At 41.8% G+C, this 23,414-nt stretch overlaps 1 protein-coding gene across 2 annotated transcripts in view; it reads right to left on the bottom strand.

The window, feature by feature from the left end:
• The window catches only part of LOC144668069 (protein TANC2-like), a 923,845-nt gene that overhangs the window by 760,501 nt on the left and 139,930 nt on the right, over positions 1–23,414 (bottom strand). The window lies entirely within an intron of this gene.

The raw sequence follows: 23,414 nt of genomic DNA, 5'->3' as shown, positions 1-23,414 counted from the left end.
GCAAAGGTTCACTAGATTAGTTCCTGAGAAAGGGGAGGAGGGGGTGTGCTCAATGATGAGAGGCTGAATTAATCAGGTCTATACTATCTGGAGTTTCGAAGAATGAGAGATCAAACATACAACATTCTGAATGGGAATGATGGGTAGATACTGTTTCCCCTGACTGGGGAATCTAGAACACAGGAGTACAGCCTCAGGGTAAGGGGCTGATTATTTAGGGCTTGGATGTGGAGAAATTTCTTTATTCAAAAAGGTCGTGAATCTTTGGAATTCTCTACCCTAGAGGGGTATGGATATATCCAATCTCAGCCCCGGCCGTGTATTCACCATACCCCCTGACCTTCCCCTCTCCGATGCTGAACGTTCAGTGCTCAGCAAAGGACTCAGTTTCATACCCTTGCACCCTCATCTCAATGAATTTTGGGCTCGGCACAATGCTGAACTCTTCTTCCGCCGCCTTCGTCTCCGTGCTCACTTCTTTGGGCAGGAGTCCTCTCCCCAAAGGATCCTTTTACCCGCCTCCAATATTCTCCCTCCACCTGGACCCCTCCCTCTGGATTCTTACCTTCCCTTGATCTTTTCATTGAGAACTGTCGGCGTGACATCAGTCGTCTCAATTTCTCTGCTCCTCTCACCCACTCTAACCTGTCTCTCTCTGAACTTGCTGCACTCCGTTGTCTCAGGTCCAACCCTGACATTGTCATCAAACCTGCTGACAAGGGTGGTGCTGTTGTTATCTGGCGCACTGACCTCTTCCTCGCAGAGGCTGAGCGTCAACTCGCAGACACTTCCTCCTACCTCCCCCTGGACCATGACCCCACCACTGAACATCAAGCCATTGTTTCCATGACTGTTACTGACCTCATCTTCCTTCCACAGCTTCCAAGCTCATAGTCTCCCAACCTCGGACGGCCCCCTTCTACCTCCTACCCAAAATCCACAAACAGGACTGTCCCGGCAGACCGATCGTGTCAGCCTGTTCCTGCCCCACGGAATCATTTCTTGCTATCTTGACTCCATTCTCTATCCCCTTGTCCAGTCCCTTCCCACCTACATCCGTGATTCCTCTGACACCCTCCATCATATCAACAATTTCCTGTTCCCTGGCTCCAACCACCTCCTCTTCACCATGGACGTCCAATCCCTCTACACCTCCATCCCCCACCGGCATGGTCTGATCGCTCTCCGTTTCTTCCTCAAACGGAGGCCCGAACAATCCCCATCCACCACTACTCTCCTCTGTCTGGCTGAACTTGTTCTCACACTGAACAATTTCTCCTTAAACTCCTCTCACTTCCTCCAAATAAAAGGTGTGGCTATGGGTACCTGCATGGGTCCCAGTTACGCCTGTCTCTTTATGGGGTATGTGGAACATTCCTTGTTCCAGTCCTGCTCTGGCCCCCTCCCACAACTCTTTCTCCAGTACATCGATGATTGCTTCGGTGCTGCTTCATGCTCTCGTCTGGACCTGGAAAAATTTATATTAATTTTGCTTCCAATTTCCACCCCTCCATCATTTTCACATGGTCCATCTCTGACACTTCCCTTCCCTTCCTTGACCTCTCTGTCTCAGTTTCTGGTGATAGACTGTCCACCAATATTCATTACAAGCCTACCGACTCCCACAGCTACCTCAACTACAGCTCCTCACACCCCGCTTCCTGTAGGGACTCCATCCCATTCTCTCAGTTTCTTCGCTTCCGTCGCATCTGTTCTGATGATGCCACTTTCAAAAACAGTTCCTCTGACATGTCTTCCTTCTTCCTTAACCGAGGTTTTCCACACACGGTGGTTGACAGGGCCCTCAACCGTGTACGGCCCATCTCCCGCGCATCCGCCCTCACACCTTCCTCTCCGTCCCAGAAACATGATAGGGTCCCCCTTGTCCTCACTTATCACCTCACCAGCCTCCGCATTCAAAGGATCATCCTCCGCCATTTCCAGCATGATGCCACCACCAAACACATCTTCCCTTCACCCCCTCCGACGGCATTCCACAGGGATCGTTCCCTCTGGGACACCCTGGTCCACTCCTACATCACCCCCTACACCTCAACCCCCTCTCACGGTACCTTCCCATGCAACCACAGAAGGTGCAACACCTGCCCCTTTACTTCCCCTCTCCTCACCGTCCAAGGGCCCAAACACTCCTTTCAAGTGAAGCAGCATTTCACTTGCACTTCCCTCAATTTAGTCTACTGCATTCATTCCTCCCAATGCGGTTTCCTCTACATTTGAGAGACCAACCGCAGATTGGGTGACCGCTTTGCTGAACACCTTCGGTCTGTCCGCAAGCATGACCCAGACCTCCCTGTCGCTTGCCATTTCAACACTCCACCCTGCTCTCATGCTCACATGTCTGTCCTTGGCCTGCTGCATTGCTCCAGTGAAGCTCAACGCAAACTGGAGGAACAGCACCTCATCTTCCGACTAGGCACTTTACAGCCTTCCGGACTGAATATTGAGTTCAACAATTTTAGATCATGAGCTCTCTCCTCCATCCCCACCCCCTTTCCGATCCCCTTTTTTTCCAATGATTTATATAGATTTTTATTTTCCCACCTATTTCCATTATTTTTAAATGTATTCCCATGCATTGTTTTATCTCTACCTTTTAGCCTATTTCGATTCCTTCATCCCACCCCCACTAGGACTATCTGTACCTTGCTTGTCCTGCTTTCTACCCTTAATTAGCACATTCCTTAGATAATATCAACACCTTCAACACCTCTTTGTCCTTTTGTCTATCTCCACCTATCACTGGCCCTCTATCCAGCTCTACTGTCCCGCCCCCACTTAAACCAGCTTATATTTCACCTCTCTTCAATTTTTACTTAGTTCTGTTGAAGAGTCATACAGACTCGAAACATTGACTGTGTTCCTCTCCGCAGATGCTGCGGGACCTGCTGAGTTTTTCCAGGTATTTTTATTTTTATTTTTGTTATGGATATATTCAAGGCTGGGACAGACAGATTTTTGATCTCTCAGGAAATTAAGAGATTTGGGAAGCAGGTGAAAAAGAGGAATTGACGCAAAAGATCATCCATGATCGCACTGAACGGCAGAGCAGGGTCTAGAGCCACATGGCCTATTCCTGCTACCATTTCTCATGTTTGTATACATGTCCGCCTCCTCCTTAAAGTGCAGCTCTTTCACCAAGCTTATGGTCACCCTCCTTATCTCATCTTTGACTTAGCATCCACTCTTGCCCCAGTACATCTTATAGTGCTTCAATGTTAAAGGCACAATGCAAATAAAAAGAAAAATAATTGCACTTCTGTAGCCCCTTTCACTACCTCAGAACATTCCAAAACGCCTTACAACTAATCAAGCACTTATCTGAAACGTAGTCATTGTTGTAAAGGAGGAAGCACAGCAGCCAACTTGTGCACAGCAAGCTCCTACACACAGTAATGGGGTAATATCAGATAAGCTGTTTTCATAATGTTGCTTGAGGGGTAAATATTGGCCAGGACACCTGGGAGTGCTCCCCTATTCTTCTTAATTATACTACCATGTGATCTTTTACATTTGCTCGCGAGGACAGACGGGACATTGGTTTAGCATTTCATCCAAAAGGCAGCACTCTCAAAGTGCCAATGTAGATTTTTGTGCTAGTCTCTGGAATGGGACTTCAAACCACACTTTCTGGCTCAGTGGCAGCGGCTGAGCTACCCAAAGACAAAATGCAAGCTGTTCTAATAGATGGAGGTCATGGCGTGCATAAGTTGAACTATGATAGGATGGGGCAGACTTAATGGGCCATCTAGTCTTTTCCTGTTCATTGTTATTGTGTATTCATAAATCTTTTCACCTCGTCTTTGAGTACTTAAAAGTTCTTAAACTTGAAAAATATACACATCTTCTGACACAAATATGTGCATACATTCATTCTCCAGCTAAACCCAATTACTGCAGATATACTGGCCGTTCTGAAACCTGAGGCATGATACTTCCTTATGAATAAATCAAATTTCAAGTACTGGACCACAATGATGTCATCACACTAGTTGGAACACTGGTGATTCATCATGACACATAGTTAACAGGCAAGTGATATTTAGACATTCTTGTGCTACAGTAGGTGTCAGACCCTTACGTAAGTGTGGGATTAAAAATTCCTAATATCTATTCAGTTTGTTACATGTGGGATTTTTGATATTTCTGGAGAATGAGGACTGAAATTATCGTTACTCAAAGTTCCAAATATAGTTTTTATTTAACAAGTTTCAGCCCCAATGCAAAAGACTGCATTTCAATTTTCAACTATTTTCTTCACCGCTCCTCAGTTTCATTATTAAAAATGCCACTAAATGCTGAACACTAGCAGACTAACTATTAGTTTTTCTCCACATGATTATATAGACACACAGACATACTCAAATGTCTGAAGATTCTAAGGTAGATGGGATTTAAGATTGATAACAGATCATGGTATATTTTGAAAGGGAGATTAGGTCAGATTATGTCAGCAAATTTGACTGCCTGCAGACAGCCCATGTAGATCACTTCAAGTCCAGGGACAGGCTCAAACAAGTGCTAATTGGCTGGACGTATGACTTCTGCACCTCACTTGGGAGGAAACCCCCCCCCCACAGATCTGCCAGCCAATCTGATTAGGAATGGGCAATAAATGCTGGCCTAGCCAGTGATGCCCACATCCCATAAATGAATTAAAAATTAAGAAAATACAAATGCCAATCCAAGCAGAGAGCTACCTTATTCACACCTGACCCTTCCACTGAGTACAACGACATCTAGAAATAATTCAGCAATGAAAATTAAGTGTACCACAAATTCTCAGTATTTCCTGGGCTTTTTCTTACCGACAATCCTACAGAGTTATACCCAATATCCACACTTAGCAAGGCCAAGTTAATGGAATTCAATGCATCACTGACAATTTAGCATTCAACCATTCTTCCAAAATAGGTACATAGAATGTGCAATCTGCTGAAGCATTACAATTTACATTTATATTGTGCCTCTAATACAGTAAAGCATCCCAAGATGCTTCAAAGAAGTATTAACAAAATTTAACTGAGCTACATAAGGAGGTACGAGGATAGATGACCAAAAACTTGATCAAAGAGGTAGATTTTAGCAGCATCTTACAAGGGGGGGGGGGGGGTAAGAGAAGTGAAGAGGGTTAAAGGAGGGAATTCCAAAGGGCTTAGACAGATGAAGGCACAGCCAAAAATGGATGCTCAAAAGGCCAGGATCTTACGAGAACAGGGATCTTGAAGATTTTAAGCACTGGAGGAGGCTACAGAGATAGGCAAGAGTGAAGTCATAGTGGGATTTGAAAATGAGGATCAAAAATTTGAAATTGAGGTGTTGTCAGGCAGAGCGCCAATGTAGAGCAACAAGCAGAGAAATGAATGTGCGCTGAATTTGGTATAAGTTCCGATAATAGTAACAGATATTTAGGTGAGCTCAAGGGGTGAAGATGGGAGGCTGACCAGGAAAGCATTGCAATAGTAAAGTGTAGATGTAACAAAAGCAGAGATGTAGGTCTCAGCAAATGAGCTACAGCAGGCCAAAGTTGGCAATGTTACATTAAGTGGAAGTAGGCAGTCTTAGTGACGGAGCAGTTACGTGATCGAAAGTGCATCTTGCAGTCAAATTATTTTTATTTATTCTTTCACGGTATGTGGGCTTAGCTGGCTAGGCCAGCATTTGTTCCCCATCTCTAATTGCCTTCGAGAAGGTGATGGTGAGCTCTTTTTCAACCACTGCTGTCCACCTTGTGTATGCTGCCACTGTGCATCGGTGGTGGAGGTGGTGAATGTGGTGCCAGTCAAGCGGGCTGCTTTGTCCTGAATTGTGTCGAGCTTTTTGAGTGTTGTTGGAGTCACACTCATCCAGGCAAGTGGAGGAGTATTCCATCACACTCCTGACTTGTGCCTTGCAGATGACGGACAGGCTTTGGGAGTCAGGGGGCGAGTTACTCTCCACGGAATTCCCAGTCTCTGACCTGCTCTTGTAGCCACAGTATTCTAGGTACAGGAAATGACAAAGGTTCCGTACGGTCCTGTTCAGGCAGTTGGCAGATAGGGAGAAAGAGTTGGTGTCTAGGGAATGCAGTTTTGTGGTAAAGATAATGACTTTGCTTTTCTCAATCACTCATCTCCTACAGTCTCACAACCCTCATAACTGCAGTCCACTAATTTTGGCCTCTTGCGCATCGCCAATTTTAATCGTTCCATTATTGGTGGCCATGCCTTCAATAGCCTAGGCACTAAACTATGGAATTCACTCTTACAGCTCTCTGCCTCTCAAGCTCACTTTCCTCCTTTAAGACAATCCTTAAAACTTACCTCTTTGGCCACACTTTTGGTCATCTACCCTAATATCTCCCTATGTGGTTCAATGTCAAATTTTTCTTCATAATGCTCCTGTGAAAAGCTGAAGAGTTTTGGGAAGTATTATGATGTTAAAGTTGTTACATATATACACACTGCTGTTTTTGTTTCAATTAGAGGTGGAGAGGTAGGTGGCAGGTGGTGAAGGAACCAATAGCAGGGAAATACCTACTTCATTTCACCCTCAACAATCAACCTTCTGCAGATGCATCTGTCCATGACAGTATTGGTAGCATCTTCACACTGAGGGTACCTTCATCGTGTTGTGTAGCACTAGTCATGTACTACATGGGATAGATTCAGAACAGATCCAGCAGCTCAAAATTGGGTATCCACGAGACGCTGTGGGTCAACAACAATAGCAGAATTGTACTCAACAATCTACAACCTCAAGCCCAGAATATCCCTCGCTCTACTATTGCCATAAAGCCAGGGGAACAACCGTGGCTCAATGAGAAGTCAGGAGAGCATGACAGGGCACAAGGCATACCTAAAAATGACGTGCTAATCTCGTGAGGCTATAACATAGTTACATGCATGCCAAACAGCAGAAGCAGTATTCAAGGACAGAGAGACAAGAGATACCACAACCAATGGATCAAATCAAAGTTCTTTGGCCCTACCACAGCCAGTCATGAATGGTGGTGGACTATTAAAGATCTAATGGGAGGAAGAGACTCCGCATATGTCCAAGTCCTTAATCATGGTGGTTCCCAGCACAAAGTGCAAAAGACAAGGCTGAAGCATCTGCAACCATCTTGAGCAGAAGTGCCAAGCAGATGATCTAACTTGGTCTCATCCTGAGGTCCCTGGTTTCAACAAAAAGGCAGGTGGGGCAGGGAGACAGCAGGGGAAACTCTCCACCAGTTGGAGTCATACCAATCATCAGTGGCCCAGGACTTGGTGCAGGAGTTCCTCAGGCTACTGTCCTAGGGCCAACCATCTTCAGCTATTTTATCAATGTCCTTCCCTCCATCATAAAATCAGAAGTTGACATGTTTGCTGATGATTGCAGAGTGTTCAGTACCAATTTCGACTCCTCAGATACTGAAGCAGTCCATGCCAATAGCAGCAAAACCTGGACAACATTCAAACTTAGGCTGACAAGTGACGGGTAAGATTTGGGTCACCCAAATGCCAGGCAATTCCCACCTCCAAATCTAACAATCTCACCTTCTTATGAAGAATTATGGATGGGCAACTAATGCTGGGCTTGTCAGCAAAGATCACATTCCATAACAGAATTTTAAAAAGTAGAAAAACCACTGAATCACATCCAAAATTCTCAGGCACAAAGCAGAAAAACTTAAAATGGGGAGCAGTGAAAAATTCAGTTTGAACAAATGTTCAATTTATACACTGGCATCCCAAGTTAATTTGGAAATGACAGAAGCACATTGAACACATTCTGCTTGCTGGAATTACGGTATCCTAAGGGAAAACATAAAACTCAATTTTCTTGCAAGTCAAACTGAACATAAATGCACAACTATTAGTGGCTCCAAACAGCAGCATGTTGAATGTTGTTGTGAACTTGTACTTTGTTCAGCAGTGGCCTATAAACTAAAGGCACAAGATTTTAAAGTTTGAAACTGAATAAGGGCATAACGTCTAGGAGAAATACTTACTGGCTTACTTGTAAACTAGTATACGGGGCACTTAAAGCATATAGAACCAGATCCAGATAAATTCATTTGCATTTCTTTGAAAACAACCCGCCAGTTTTACTCCACTGTTATAGTTGTGCAACCTCTGTTCAGAAGATTACAAGCAGCTAAATTTACTTGCCTGTAACATAATGAAGCTTCTTTCACATTCCCTCCAACATATTTTATAATGTTATTTTCTTCCCACTCAGGTTTATTGAAGTCAGAAAAAGGATAGAGATAGCCAGAAGTAATTTTTTTTTTTCTTTATTTTTTTCATGGGATGTGGGCATCACTGGTTAGGTCAGCATTTGTTGCTCATTCCTAAATGCCCTTGAACTGAGTGGCTTGCTAGGCCATTTCAGAGGGCAGTTAAGTGTCAACCACATTGCTGTGGGTCTGGAGTCACAGGTCGGCCAGACCAGGTAAAGATGGCAGATTTCCTTCCCTAAAGGACATTAGTGAACCAGGTGGGTTTTTACAACAATCAATGGTAGATTCACGGTTACCATCACAGAGACTAGCTTTATATTAATTTCATGAAGGTGAAGGATGTGTTAACAACACAAGAAAACTCAAGCTTGAAACAAGGAAAGAAACTCAAAATGCTATATTTTATCCATTTTCCTGTATGCCTCAGAAATCTGGACAATAAATAAAGATCTGTGGAAGAAAATAGAGGTCTTTGAAATGTGGATGCTAAGACATATGTTTAAAATTCCATATACAGATCATAAGTCAAATGAATAGGTGCTTGAAATTGCAAGTGCAAAAAGTCTAAAAAGTGACATCCAGAAAAGAAATCAGTATTACAGCCATTTGACCAGGTGAAAAGCTATAGAGGTCTCTTCTAGAGGGCAAAGTGGAGGGCAGCAGGAAGAGGGGTCAACTTAGGCATAGTTGAATGAGTGGTCACAGATGAGTTACGGTGGGTGTGAAAGGATAACGCAAGTCAGATGAGCATGAGATACCATGACAGTAGAACTGATAGGAGAAGTTGCAAGTAGGGCATGAGGAAGACGGGTTTAGATGCTTTCCTGGAAAACATATTTTGTTACACGATCTGAAATTATCACAATTTGTTGTTAAACTAGATTTGCAGCTATATTCCAAATAAGCTGCTCTATAAATTGATGAAAAACATAGAAACATAGGAAATAGGAGCAGCAGTAGGTCTTTAGCCCTTCGAGCCTGCTCTGCCATTCAATTTGATCATGGCTGATCCTCTATCTCACCATACCCCACGCTCTCCCATACCCCTTGACACCTTTAGTGTCTAGAAATCAATTTCTTTCTTAAATATATTCAGTGACTTGGCCTCCACAGCCTTCTGTGGTAGAAAATTCCATAAATTCACCGCCCTCAGCAAAGAAATTTCTCCTCATTTCAATATATCAGCAATTACATTGTCAAGGTCCAGTAACAATCATCTTGTTAACGGGCAATTACATTGTATAGCAATTACATTGTTTCGACAATTGCATTGTTAAAACAGGTGATGGGCATTGGCTCACCCATAAATGGGTACAGCTGTAACACTCCAGGAGAAAAAGGGACTGGGAGTCTGTCATTTTGTTTGACTTTCCCTGGCTGAAGAGAAAACCTGCTTGAGGTACAAGTCCAACTTCAGACTCATTCTTCCCTTATATACAATTATTGGAGTTAACAGTCCTGAATGGCCTACCCTATATCCCTTTGTTCCAGACTCCCCAGCCAGGGGAAACATCCTCCCTGCATCCAGCCTGTCCAGCTGTGTCAGAATGTTATACGTTTCATCTGGCCCTGGTTTGGTACATTTTAACATTTTAATTTTGGTTGTACTACACAACAAATTGAAGGTCAGTACATTTCTGAACTGATCCTGTTCCCAAATTTTCCTTTGGACAGGGATTTTCACATGTCACATGATATGGAAAACACTCAACAAAAAATATTTGGATGCTTCTATGTATAATTTCTCATCATATTCCAGGGCTTCAATAGAATTTGAAACAACAGAGATATAACCAGCTCAAATTTCTATAAACATTCTTTATCAATAAATTTTCTTCAGATGGCTCACTTTTGGGAGTGACCAGCTTTTTGTTTTGAATGGCTCTAAAATTCATTTAATATTCGGTGCATTGAATCAAATTAAATATTTTTGGTAGTTTAGGATTATGCTGTTCTAAAAGCTGTTTGTTAAAAAGTAGTAATATATGGCATGGAAGTTATCGTAATGTGGCATTAAAATTAATATAGGTAGAAATGTATTTTCGTGGATATCTTTTCTAGCTGATTTTCCGGTGATATTGCTCACTGGCAGGAGCAAAGAGCAAGACACGGGACAGGAGCAGGTGATGACAATTTTATTTTGTATACTAGATGGTGTAATGTCCCACGTGCTTTTGGGAAAAACTTTTATCGTGGGAGATGATCCATTTAAGAACTAGGTTTCTTTGGAAGATAGTTTCTTCTTAAAGATAACTTGCTTCCAGTAACTGCTAATGTGACCAAGCTGCCTGGGAGATAAATAATAGAAATAAGGGTAAACAAGAAGTTAATTATGGGGGAGTAGATCCCTGTGGGTGACTCTGTCATCAAGCAGTTTAGAACAAGCTGACAGCAGTGAACATCTTTCAAGCAGAACTTAGTTGAAATTGTGTGCTCGTTAGGAGGATTTAAACCCTTTGATAACTGAAGGACTCTACTGACAGGCAGTTGAACTTCTGGGATAGCAAAGCTGAAAAGAGAGGAAAATTTCCTAGGATACAAGGTTCCAAACTTAAAGAACATTAGAACCAGGAGAGTTCTGATCCAAGGTGGCTCTGTACAAGAGACTAGCGATGCCCATGTTGAACTGGGAGTCTATAACCATGGGACGGCTGGAGGAGATTTGAAGAGACAACCTTACGGGAAGTAAGCAGAAGAAGGCCCAAGAAATCGCAACTCTTATACAAATCTTTGAAACAGTACTCAGACCAAGTAGTTAATTTTCCAATTTCTGATGAGTATCTGACTTGAGTTTTTCAGGGGTGTAAGTCAAATGGGTGTAGAAGGAAATTTGAGTTAAGCAGTTTCGTTTAGAAGTTATGCTCTTTGATTTGTGTAGTAAAATTATTTTGTTTTGAACTGTGAACCTTGTGGCTTCATTCTTTGTGAATAATCTGGGTTTTTGGACTTCCAACAAAAAAAGTAATAAAACGTTACTGGTCTAGACCAAAATCATAATAACGGTTACTTACAGGCAAAGTTTTCAAAAAAAATTACATAACTGATGTTAAGGTCACGAATGTGCAACATCTGAAACAAAAGCGCAATACTGAAGATGAACTCATCTGGACCCAGAGATCTACCGACCTGTTAAAGCAATAGCATTGGTTTTATTCCTCAGTTTAAAAAATATATTATGTCAGCTACATCCAAAATTAATGCTGTTTTATAGCAGGAATCAGTGGGTATTTGGATGGGAATTTCAAGTGAAGCCCATTAGCTGATTCCACACCATCAGCATCTCAGGGATGGTGAAGCCAGCTGTTCACTCATTTAACTGAGACCAATACAGATGAGAATAAGTTGTACTACACTTACTAAGTCACTGGGAAAACCAAGAAAGCCCATGTTTCTTAAAATATTGTAAGTCTCTACAATAAGCCATCTCTAAAAGAGGCAATGAAATTTCAATTATAATGATCACTACTTATTTCACAATTAATCACCAGTAAATAAAATTTAAGCCTCATTGTTCACACTCCTGGAAATTGCACTTTGTACAATAGTATATCACTGATGGACTGAAATATTCAATTACTTGCCCCGAATCAAAATGTCATGTTCATCTTAATAAGGTGCTTAAATCAGTGAATTAAGGGGGAAACTAAGGCTAGGAGGCTTCGGCATTTCTGATAATTGTTCTTTGCATTTATACAAGATACTGATTCATAATCTGATACCAATGGTGGTGCTGGAAAGATAACTAAAATTGTTGCATTGAAAATTCAAGGAGACCAAAATAAAAATGTTTCAGTCATCAAATTTACAAAGCAATGCAGGGCACCACACAGTGGGGAGAAGATGAATTTACGCCTACAATTTACCACAACTGAAATCTCAAGAACTGCTTTGTTTTTAAACTTCTGTTTATTTTTGATATCTGGCAAAATATATTTTCTATAGTATAATGTTTCCATGCCACTGCTATACTTACATATTTACATCTATAATACACAATGCCAAACATACAAATACAATAACAGAAAATGCTGGGGAATACTCAGCTATGCACTGTGAAGAGAATGAGCTACAATGAAAGATTGAGGAAAATTAAGCAGGTAGAAGTTAAGCTGGGAACATCACAGGAGCAAACAAAATAACATCAAAAACCCCAAACCTCCCCTTTCCTACCAACAAATTGTGAAGTAAGTGCCATCAGGAATTTGTGGTAAATAAAGGCTGAAGCACAAAACCCACAATGTAGTTGATTATCCCTTCTAACAACCATTCACCCTCTCCCTCATACACAACAGCCCAGCGACAACAACACATGGGGATAAGGTAGTCTAGATAAGGAACTGAGATACCAAGGGAACCAGAGGATGTAGTGGATGATATGATGGAACCTGACATCGTTGTGCATAGCGAAAACGGAAAATGATGGAAAAACTCAGCAGGTCTGGCCGCATCTGTGGAGAGAGAAACAGAACTAAAGTTTCCAGTCCGTATGACTCTTCTTTAGAGCTAAAGATAAGTAGAAATGTGATGGATTTTATACTCTTTAAGGGGTGGAGCAGATGGAACAAGATAGAACGCCAGGGATAGGTGACAGCTAAGGAGAGATGAGCAAAGATGTCATGGACACAAGGCAAAGGGAGCATTAATGGTAGTGGTAAAGAGTAAAGAAGGTACTGATAGCAGCATAAAAGCAAGATAACAGAAGGTGTTAATACAGAACAAGGGTCAGCACTCTGAAAGCAAAATATAAAAACAAGTGACAAATGGCCATGTGGGGGGAGCGTGGGTTTGGGGGAAAAGGATTTAAAAATGAACAATAAATAAAAGAATAAAATAAAACTTTTTAAAACTAAGTAAAAATAAATGGATAAAAATTGGATTGAAAAAGGGGTCAAGATGGAGGAGTTTTCATGGTCTGAATTTGTTCAACTCAATGTTAAGTCCAAAAGGCTGTAAGGTGCCTAATTGGAAGATGAAATGCTGTTCCTCCAGTTTGCATTGGGCTTCACTGGAACATTGCAGCAGGCCAAGGACAGACATGTGGGGATGACAGCAGGATAGTGTGTTCAAATGGCAAGCACAGGAGGATCTGGGGTCATGCTTGCAGACTGAGTGAAGGTGTTCTGCAAAGTGGTCACCCAGTCTGCATTTAGTCTCCCCAGTGTAGAGATCGCATGGGAGCAGCAATATTCAATACACCATGCTGCTCTCATGCCCATATGTCTGTCCTTGGTCTGCTGCAATGTTCCAGTGAAGCCCAACGCAAACTGGAGGAATAGCACCTCATCTTCCGATTAGGCACTTTTAAAACCTTCTGGACTTAACATTGAGTTCAACAACTTCAGACCATGACCATCCACCTTGACCCGTTTTTCAATTCAATTTTTTAAATTTATTTATATTTATAGTTTTATTTTGTACTTTTATTTATTTGTTCATTTTTTTAACCCTTCTTCTCCAAACCCACCCTCCCCCCACAGGGCCATCTGTCACTTGTTTTTTTGTTTTGCTTTCATAGAGTCCTGACCCTTGTTCTGTTATTAACACCTTCTGCTATCCTACTTTTATGCCACTATCAGCACCTTCTTTACTCTTTACCACTACTAATAACGTTCTCTTTGTCATATGCCCGTGACATTTTTGTCAATCTCTTCTTAGCTGTCACCTATCCCTGACCTTCTATCTTGTTCCACCCCCTCTTAAACAGTATAAAATCCACCATATTTCTACTTACCTTTAGCTCTGAAGAGGAGTCACATGGACTGGAAACATTAACTCTGTTTCTCTCTCCACAGATGCTGCCAGACATGCTGAGTTTTTCCAGCATTTTCTGTTTTTATTTCAGATTTCTAGCAACAGTATTTTGCTTTAATCGTTGTGCATAGATGTAACACATTTCGAGCAATGGTTGCACAACAAATAGATGACCTCAGGGGCCGGTCACAAAAAGGGTGTAAACAAAGCCAAGCATCAGACACAGATGGAAATCCTGTATGGTCTCATCCAAGATCTGAGGCAAATGGCTGGGCTATTGTCCTGCTATGAACCAACATTCAAGAGGGGTTCAACTCATTACAAGGCAGTCTGGAGAAGATGGCAGCAGTAAATCCATCTACAAACCTTCCTCACTTCATGAGGTTGGTCATGAGTCAGTCAATTCAATGTGAAGACATTGATTGAAGGGCTGCAGGTCTTAAGGCGCTTCTGGAAAAAAAAAAAAATTGCCTACCAGATTGCAAAGTGTAGAGGACAGCATTCCAGGGGATATTTGATCTACGGGGAAGAGTCCACAAAAGGATATGTTTGATACTGAGAGATCAGGAAAGTACTGCTCACCTAGTCATCCTTAATATATTAGCATGAATAGCAAATTGGTTAATGGACAGGCAGCAAAGACGAGAGACAAATGGGAGATTTTCAAGTAAGCAGGCTGTGACCAGTGAAGTGCTGCAAGGATCAGTGTTGTCGAGCCTCAGCTATTTACAATCTATATTAAAGACTTAGACAAAGAGATGGGGAGTAACGTATCTAAGTTTGCTGACAATTCAAAGCTTGGTGGAAACGCAAGTTTTGAGAACACAGAGGCTGCAAGGAGATATAGGCAGGATAGATGAGTGGGCAACAAGGTGGCAGATGGAGTATAATGTGTGGAAGTGTGAGGTTATTCACTTTGATCTCAAGAACGGGAAAGCAGGATTTTTTTTTTTAAGGCATGAAACTTGTGAATTTTGATCTTCATAGAGGCCTGGGTGTGCACGTACAAGGAACTCAAAGTTAGCATGCAGATACAGCAAGAAATTGGGAAGGCAAATGGTATGTTGGCCTTTATTGCAAGGGGTCTGAAGTAAAGAAATCTTGCTACAATTATACAGGACTTTGGTGAGGCCACACCTGGAATATTGCATGCAGTTTTGGTCTCCATATTTAAGGATGGGTGTACTTGCATTGGAGATGAAGAGAGTTTCACTAGATTGGTCCCTGGGATGAGAGAGAGTTGACCTATGATGAGAGATTGAGTAAACTGGGCCTATATTCTCTTGAGTGTAGAAGAATAAGAGGTGATCTCATTGAAGGGGCCTGACAAGCTAGGCACAGAGGTTACTTCTACTGGCTGGGAAATTCAGAATTCGAAGACACAGTCTCAGGATAAAGGGGAGGATCATTTAGGACAACCACCTTCACTCAAAGGGTTACAAATTTTTGGAATTCACTATACCAGATGGTTATGGACTACCATAGATGTCACCGTACAAGTCAACCTTAGAAGCCTCCAAAACTATCTCCAAAAAACAGGGAGTTGACTTGCACGCCGAATATGAAATGTGAACCACTGGTGGCAGTGACGTAGTCGCTATTTTGCAATGTAAAAAAAAAATAACACCGATAATTCATATTAAATAAATGCGACAGAGTTTATTGAATACATTAATTGTATAAAGATATCTTTAACCACAATGAAAGCATTTAAAAAACCGGTCAAACTCATCATCTCCAGCATCAGGTATAGAGTTCATCAAATTCATTCTGAGTCACTTCACTTATGGCAGCACCATAGGGGTCCCATTCTGGATCAGCTGTGGTGATTTCGATTTCAGAATCATCCTCCACAACATCTTCCTCTCCATTTACTGAATTGGATATTCTGCAATTTTTGAACAATCTGATGACAGCTTGTGCACTAATAACATCCCACGATTTGATGACAAAACCATACAAGACATCAAGTGGGCAATATGCATATTTCCACTCTTTTTGAAGGGTTTTTCTCATTCAACCACCCATCTATTCCATTCAGCGCGAACATGATCCTTGAATGGCTTGCTGAGGCACATATCCAAAGATTGAACTACAGACATTAGACCACCACCACCCACCCCAAGCCGGTATAAGTGCAATGTGGGTATTATTTCTCCGGAGGTGTCTCCTGATCTCATCAGTTATATGGGATCTGAACATGTCCCACACTAATAAGCTGCGTTATTTACATAGACCACCAAGACACCTATTGCATGCATTAGCGAGCCATTACTTCACTCTATCCTCATCCACCCAACTGTTGTCATGGACATGCATAAAGACTCCTGCAGGGAACTTGATTTTTGGCATTATTTTACATTTGAAAATTACCACAGGCTTTAATTTCATTCCATCGGCCATGCAGGTTAGTACCACTGTGAATCTTGTCTTCTCATGTCCTGTGGATTTCACTAGAACTGTTTTCGAACCTTTCCTTTCCACATTTTGGTTGCTGGGCATATCAAAATTCATGGGCATTTTATCCATGTTGCCAATGTGACATAATGGGCACTCATGTTTTTGCTGCTGTTTGATGATGAATCCACTGGAAACTGATCATTTTGGCAGAGGTCTTTTGGTAGTCTCCGAACGATCTTGGTCTTCTGCCACAACACCAACATTTTAGTTCCATAAAGTGGCTACACTAACTAGCTGTTTCTCTGAAATCTTTGCTGGATTTAGGGTTTGATTAGGCATTGCCAGTGACAAGGAAACCATGAAATATACAAGATCCTGAACGGCCTTGACAAGGTGCATGTCAAAAGGATGTTTCCTCTTGTGGGTGAGTCCTGAAGTAGGGGGCACTGTTTTAAAATTAGGGGTCAACCTTTTAGGATAGAGATGAGGAGAATTTTTTTCTCGCAGAGGGTTGTGAGACTTTGGAACTTTGCCTCAGAAGGTGAAGGAAGCAGGGCCATTGAATATTTTTAAGGCAGAGATAGATTCTTGTTAGGCAAGGGAATCAAAGGTTATCGGGATGGCAATGTGGAAATCGAAACACAAGATGATCAGCCGTGACCTTATTGAATGGTGGAGCAGGCTTGAGGGGCCGAATGGTCTACTCCTGTTCCTATTTATTTTATGTTCTTATTCTGACAATTTGAGGACCCATTCCGATATATGCATCTGAACATCAGGCCACTGGCTGGTCCCTGTTCCCATGGCGCATTTGGTCTTGGGCATCTTCTTCAGGGAAGATTCTTCCATTCTCACACCAGTTTTTCACTACCATCGAACTACCTTGCTGCAGTGCAGTTATTTGGCGACTTATCAAATGTTACAACTTTTAACTTGAAACCAGCATCATGCTTCAATTGTTCTGCTGGAGGAATAATTTCTCTTTGTCATTCGCCGTGTGTGGGGGGTGAGGGTGTCTCTGTGTGGGCGTGTCTTAAACTCCCATGCATCTTTGTAACAGAGCCCATATCGCCTGCTTGACACCTTGCGCCCAGTTATGAAGTAAAACATGCATCTGTGGGATAAAAAATTGAGGCTGACTACTAACGTGAGTATAGGAGCCATGGCTGAAAAGGACTTATCGGCTGAATATATGCAAAAACGCCAATTTTTGCAGCCAATAAATTGGGGTCATCTTATACACTGGGCTGATTTATACACTGCGATCTACAGTATATTTGAAGTTGGGATGGACAGATTTTTGGTGTCTCAGGAAGTCAAGGGATATGGCGACAAGACAGGAAGTGGATTTGAAGCCCAAAATCAGCCATGATGATACTGAATGCTGGAGAAGCTTGATAGGCTGCATGGTGTACTCTTGCCGCTATATCGTGTCCTTGAGTAATGGAAAACTGTTATCTTTCAGACCACAGAAAGGTATACAGTAGGATCCCCAGAGTCAGCACAAGGAGCATGTTTTTCTTGATATGTATTAATGAATTAGACTTGTATGTACAGCCTACAATTTCCAAATTTGCAAATAGCACAAAACTTGGCAGTTTTGTGAAGGGAATAGTGATAAACTTCAAGTGGACATCAATAGGCTGGTGGAATAGGTGAACGAGTGAACCAGATGAAATTTAATGCAGGTAAGTCCAAAGAATAAGGAAAGGCAAAATAAATAATGGGTACAATTCTAAGGGGATGGGGGAGCAGAAGGAGCCGGAAGTATACGTGCACAAATCGCTGAAGAAGGCTGGACAGGTTGAGAAAGACATATTGGATCCTGGGCTTTATAAGTAGGGGTATACAGTACAAAAGCAAGGAAGTTATGGTGTACCATTATAAAACACTGGTTCAGCTTTAAGTGGAGAACTGTGTCCAATTCTGGCACCACACTTTAGAAAAGCAAAGGTATTAGTGAAGGTGCAGAAAAGATTTATGAAAATGGTTCCAGGGATACAGGGTAATTTGATAAGGTGGATTCAAGATTGGCTTAGTTGTAGGAGGCAGAGGGTGATGACAGGAGGATGCTTTAGCGACTGGAAGCCAGTGTCCAGTGGCGTCTCACAGGGATCTGTGGTCGGTCCCCTATTATTTGTCCGGGGGGCAGGGGGGGTGGGGGGGGTATAGGATTAGTAAGTTTGCAGATGACACAAAGATTGGCCGGGTGGTTAACAGTGAGGTCGAGTGTCTTGGGCTACAGGAAGATATAGACAGGATGGTCAAATGGGCAGATAAGTGGCAGATAGAATTTAACCCTGAAAAGTGAGAGGTGATACACTTTGGAAGGAGTAATTTGACAAGAAAGTATTCAATGGACAGCATGGCACTAGGAAGTTCTGAGGAACAAAGGGACCTTGGCGTGTGTATCCATAGATCTCTGAAGGCAGAAGGGTATGTTAGTGGGGTGGTGAAAAAGGCATATGGGACACTTGCCTTTATCAATCGAGGCATAGATTACAAAAGTAGGGAGGTTATGTTGGAGTTGTATAGAACCTTAGTGAGGCCACAACTGGAGTACTGTGTGCAGTTCTGATCACCACACTATAGGAAGGATGTGATTGCACTGGAGGGGATGCAGAGGAGATTCAGCAGGATGTTGCCTGGGATGAAACATTTAAGTTATGACGAGAGGTTGGATAGATTTGGGTTGTTTTCGATGGAGCAGAGAAGACTGAGGGGCGACCTGATCGAGATGTACAAGATTATGAGGGGCATGGACAGGGTGGATAGGGAGCAGCTGTTCCCCTTAGTTGAAGGGTCAGTCACAAGGGGGCATAAGTTCAAGGTGAGGGGCAGGAGGTTTAGGGAGGATGTGAGGAAAAACTTTTTTACCCAGAGGGTGGTGACGGTCTGGAATGCTCTGCTTGAGAGGGTGGTGCAGGCGAGTTGCCTCACATCCTTTAAAAAGTACCTAGATGAGCACTTGGCATGTCATAACATTCAAGGCTATGGGCCAAGTGCTGGTAAATGGGATTAGGTAGGTAGGTCAGGTGTTTCTCACGTGTCGGTGCAGACTCAATGGGCCGAAGGGCCTCTTCTGCATTGTGATTCTTTGATGAGGAACTTCAGTTATGCAGATAAAAACAGAGAAGCTGAGTTATTCTTCTCGGAGAAGGTTAACAGGAGATTTTGAAAGAGGTATTCAAAACTTTTGGTGGAAGAGTCAAGGGCCAGAGGAGGGGAATGGCAAAAGAACCAAAGGCAACATATTACACAGCATGTGGTTAGTTTCTGGAGTACACTGCCCGAGTGTGTGGTGAAAGTGATTCAATCATGGCTTTCAAAAAGGAATTGAGTAATTATCTGGAGAAAAATTTGCAGGGCTACAGGGAAAGGGTGCAGGGTTGGGACTAACTGAATTTGCTCTCCCAGAGAACCAGCATGGGCACAATGGGCCACATGGCTTCTGTGCTATAACCATTCTTTGATTTTGTGACTCTAACTCGAGGTGAGTCAGTTGCTGGGCATTCTTTGCTCACAAATTTTTAATCTTCCTTACACATTGCACATTGTGACAGGGACCCGGAGACAAACCAATTAAATACCTCTGTTCAGGGAGAGAGGATAAACCAGGTAACCATAGATGAGTTAGTATAACATTAGCAACAGAAATATTTCTTAATTAAGATCAAATTAGCAAGTATTGGACTGTGTACAGAATTAACAGTGACAGTCAGCATAGATTTGTTAAAGCCAACTCTTAAATTCAAAAGCTTTTCAAAAGAAAAGTAACAATGCTGCCAGGTTCCAGGGTCATTCAGAATACTGATAAGTTCACTGCCCCTGGCATTATTACTGTACTTGGTAAAATATCCCTGTTCTTATGAAACCTCTGAATCATTATAACTATTTTCTTTTACAATGTTTTTACCACCTCATTTTATCACTGACTTGTCACTCGGGTTCTCAGTACTGTCTTTGTGTTGGTGAGAGTTATATTATTAACATCTTCCCTAAGAAAGAAAGACGGCACATCTGGCTTTATGTGATCCATAAATGCATATATCAATTTATACACAAGTGTTCTCTTTATCAATAAACAATTCCTGGGAAAGGGATGGGGAGTGGGAATGAAGATAGAGAAGAGAAACCAGACAAAATATGCTTGAGTATGTGATTCAAGCAGTAATTATTTTACACTGCAGCTCAAGAGGATTTGAATTCACACGTTCATGTATTTAAAACCATATCACAACTGGCTTCATCTGTCCACTTGCATTGTGAAGTTGCATTACATACATCTGCACAGCTCATGGATTTTCCTTTGATTCTCCCACTCTTTTATCCCATGCTTTATAATGAGTTGCACGGAAATATTTTTTTCTGTACTTCAGAGGGAACGTAATTTCTGAAATCTGTTTCATCTACATATTGAATGAAAGATTCCTGGCTGACAGACAAGAGTTCAAATCCCACCTTTAACCAAAACTTGAACTGGGCAAATCCCAGCTTCCACTAGATTTTTCTTTTGAGAAGGTGGTGTGAAGTTTTCAAATAAATAAAAAGGAAGGAAAACAGTTCCTTTACAGAACAATCAAACCTGCTTTATGGCAGGTCTTCTTCATCAACAGTTTCACAATGTTCTTAACAGATGATGCACATACAATTGGAGTCAACTCCGAGGGGGGCAGGAGGGACATTTTAAACTGGCATAGAATTATCAGCAGTAACACAAAACTCAACTTAAACATTCTCCTCTTTTATAAGTTTTATGATTTTGTAATATACAGTTGTCCTAATTAAGATGTGGTTTGTGGAAGACAGCAACCACTTATTTACAAAGCAGGGCGCTAGACAGAGAGAAACTCCATCATAGACTTGAATACACTTAGTCCATCATAGCGCTCTCTTCAGTATAGGTGGACAAGTCACGAACATGAAATTGTAGGACATTAAGTCAATACTTCAAAAACTATTAGAAAATCATCCGTGTCTTTAGACTGCACCTGAACAAGGCAGGTTACGTTTCCAAAAGAACCAGGTTAATGACATTCGTCAACATAAGAACTGTCATTAAATTATTGGAACATTAGTGCTTTGGTGCATTATTATAAAGTGACAATATTAAAGTGTACTTACAAGTTAAGAGGAGTAGGCCACTCAGCCACTCGAGCCTGCTCCGCCATTCAATAAGATCATGGCTGATATGGATGTAACCTCAGCCCCACATTCCTACCCACCCCCAATAACCTTTCACCCCCCTTGTTAATCAGGAATCTATCTAGCTCTGCCTTCAAAACATTCAAAGGCTCTGCTTCCACCGCCTTTTGAGGAAGAGTATTCCAAAGACACTCAACCGTCAGAAAAAATTTCTCCTTTTCTGTCTTAAATGAGCGACCCCTTAGTTTTAAGCAGTGACCCCTAGTTCTAGATTGAATCTAGATAGAAACATCCTCTCCACATCCACTGTCAAGACCCCTCAGCATCTTATATGTATCAATTAAGTCATCTCTTACTCTTCTAAATTCCAGTGGATACAAGCCTAAGCTGTCCAGCCTTTCCTCATAAGACAACCTGCCCATTCCTTGTATCAGTCCAGTAAACCTTCTCTGAACTGCTTCTAATGCATTTACATCTTTCTTTAAATGAGACCAGTACTATACACAATACTCCAGATGTGGTCTCACCAAAACCCTGTACAACTGAAGCATTGCTTTTGTAATCAAGTCCCCTCACAATAAATGATAGCATTCTATTTATTAGCTTTCCTAATTACCTGCTGGACCTGCGTACTACCCTTTTGTGATTCATACACTAGGACACCTAGATCCCCTGAGTCTCAGAGCTCTGCAATCTCTCAACATTTAGATAGTAAGCATCTTTTTTATTCTTCCTGCCAAAATGAAAAATTTCACATTTGCTCACATTATACTCCATTTGTCAGATCTTTGCCCACTCGCTTAACCTATCTATGTCATTTTGTAGCCTGCTTACTTCCTCTTCACAATTTGCTTTCCTACTGATCTTTGTGTTGTCAGCAAATTTAGCCATCATTCCTTCGGTCCCTTCATCCAGGTCATTTGTATAAATTGTAAAAAGTTGAGGCCCCAGCACTGATCCCTGTGGCACACCACTCGTCACATCCTGCCAACCAGAAAAAGACATATTTATGCCAAATCTCTGTTTCCTGTTAGCTATCCAATCTTCTATCCATGCCAATATGTTACCCGCTACACCATGAGCTTTTACTTTTTGCAATAACCTTTGATGTGGTACTTTATCAAATACTTTCTGGAAATCTAAGTGTGGTACGTGCACCGGTTCCCCTTTATCCACAGCACATGTGACTTCTTCAAAGAACTCCAATAAATTGGTTAAACATGATTTCCCTTTCACAAAACCATGTTGACTCTGCCTGATTGCCTTGAATTTTTCTAAGTGCCCTGCTATAAAGTTTTTAATCATAGCATGTGTCAAAGCATGATCACAGTGATATTTAAGTAATCAAATACTGCTAGTGCATTTAGCTAAAAACTTCCTTGTGAATTTTTAAGTTAATAAAGGGTTTTGTTTCTTTTTTCCATTCTTCCAAGTTACAAGGTTCATTCAAATAAAGTCCTTCAAAGCATTTAATCTCCTCCTTCTAGCCCTACCAGCTTTCAATTATAGCATGTGTTCAAAAAACAAATGTATTGCTCCAGGCTTAATTTGTCCATTTTATTTATATTTTGCACCTCAACAGGTCTTCTTCAATGTAGCACCAAGAGCTTATTTAGTTGTTTCTCACCTCAGAACTCTCTTAACAGTAATCAGATTCATTGCTCTCCTTGCCACTGCCTTAGGCATCTTATATCAGCCTAATTTATGTGCAATCTGACCAGGACATTATACAGCTTCAGTGCAACATCTGGGAATTTACCCAGAGGAGATATTATTACATCACACTGTTCGGACCCTGTGAGCACGGTAACCAACCATCCCTTATAGGATTGGCCTGTAATTGAGCACAATGTCCCGGGCTGCAAGCATCCAGGCACTGTTTTTCCCATAATTC

Source organism: Cetorhinus maximus, chromosome 25 (genome assembly GCF_964194155.1).
Source record: "Cetorhinus maximus chromosome 25, sCetMax3.hap1.1, whole genome shotgun sequence".
Classification (NCBI taxonomy): Eukaryota; Metazoa; Chordata; class Chondrichthyes; order Lamniformes; family Cetorhinidae; genus Cetorhinus; species Cetorhinus maximus.
Note: the sequence above shows the minus strand (reverse complement) of the source record. Positions and strands in the feature narration are given on the sequence as shown.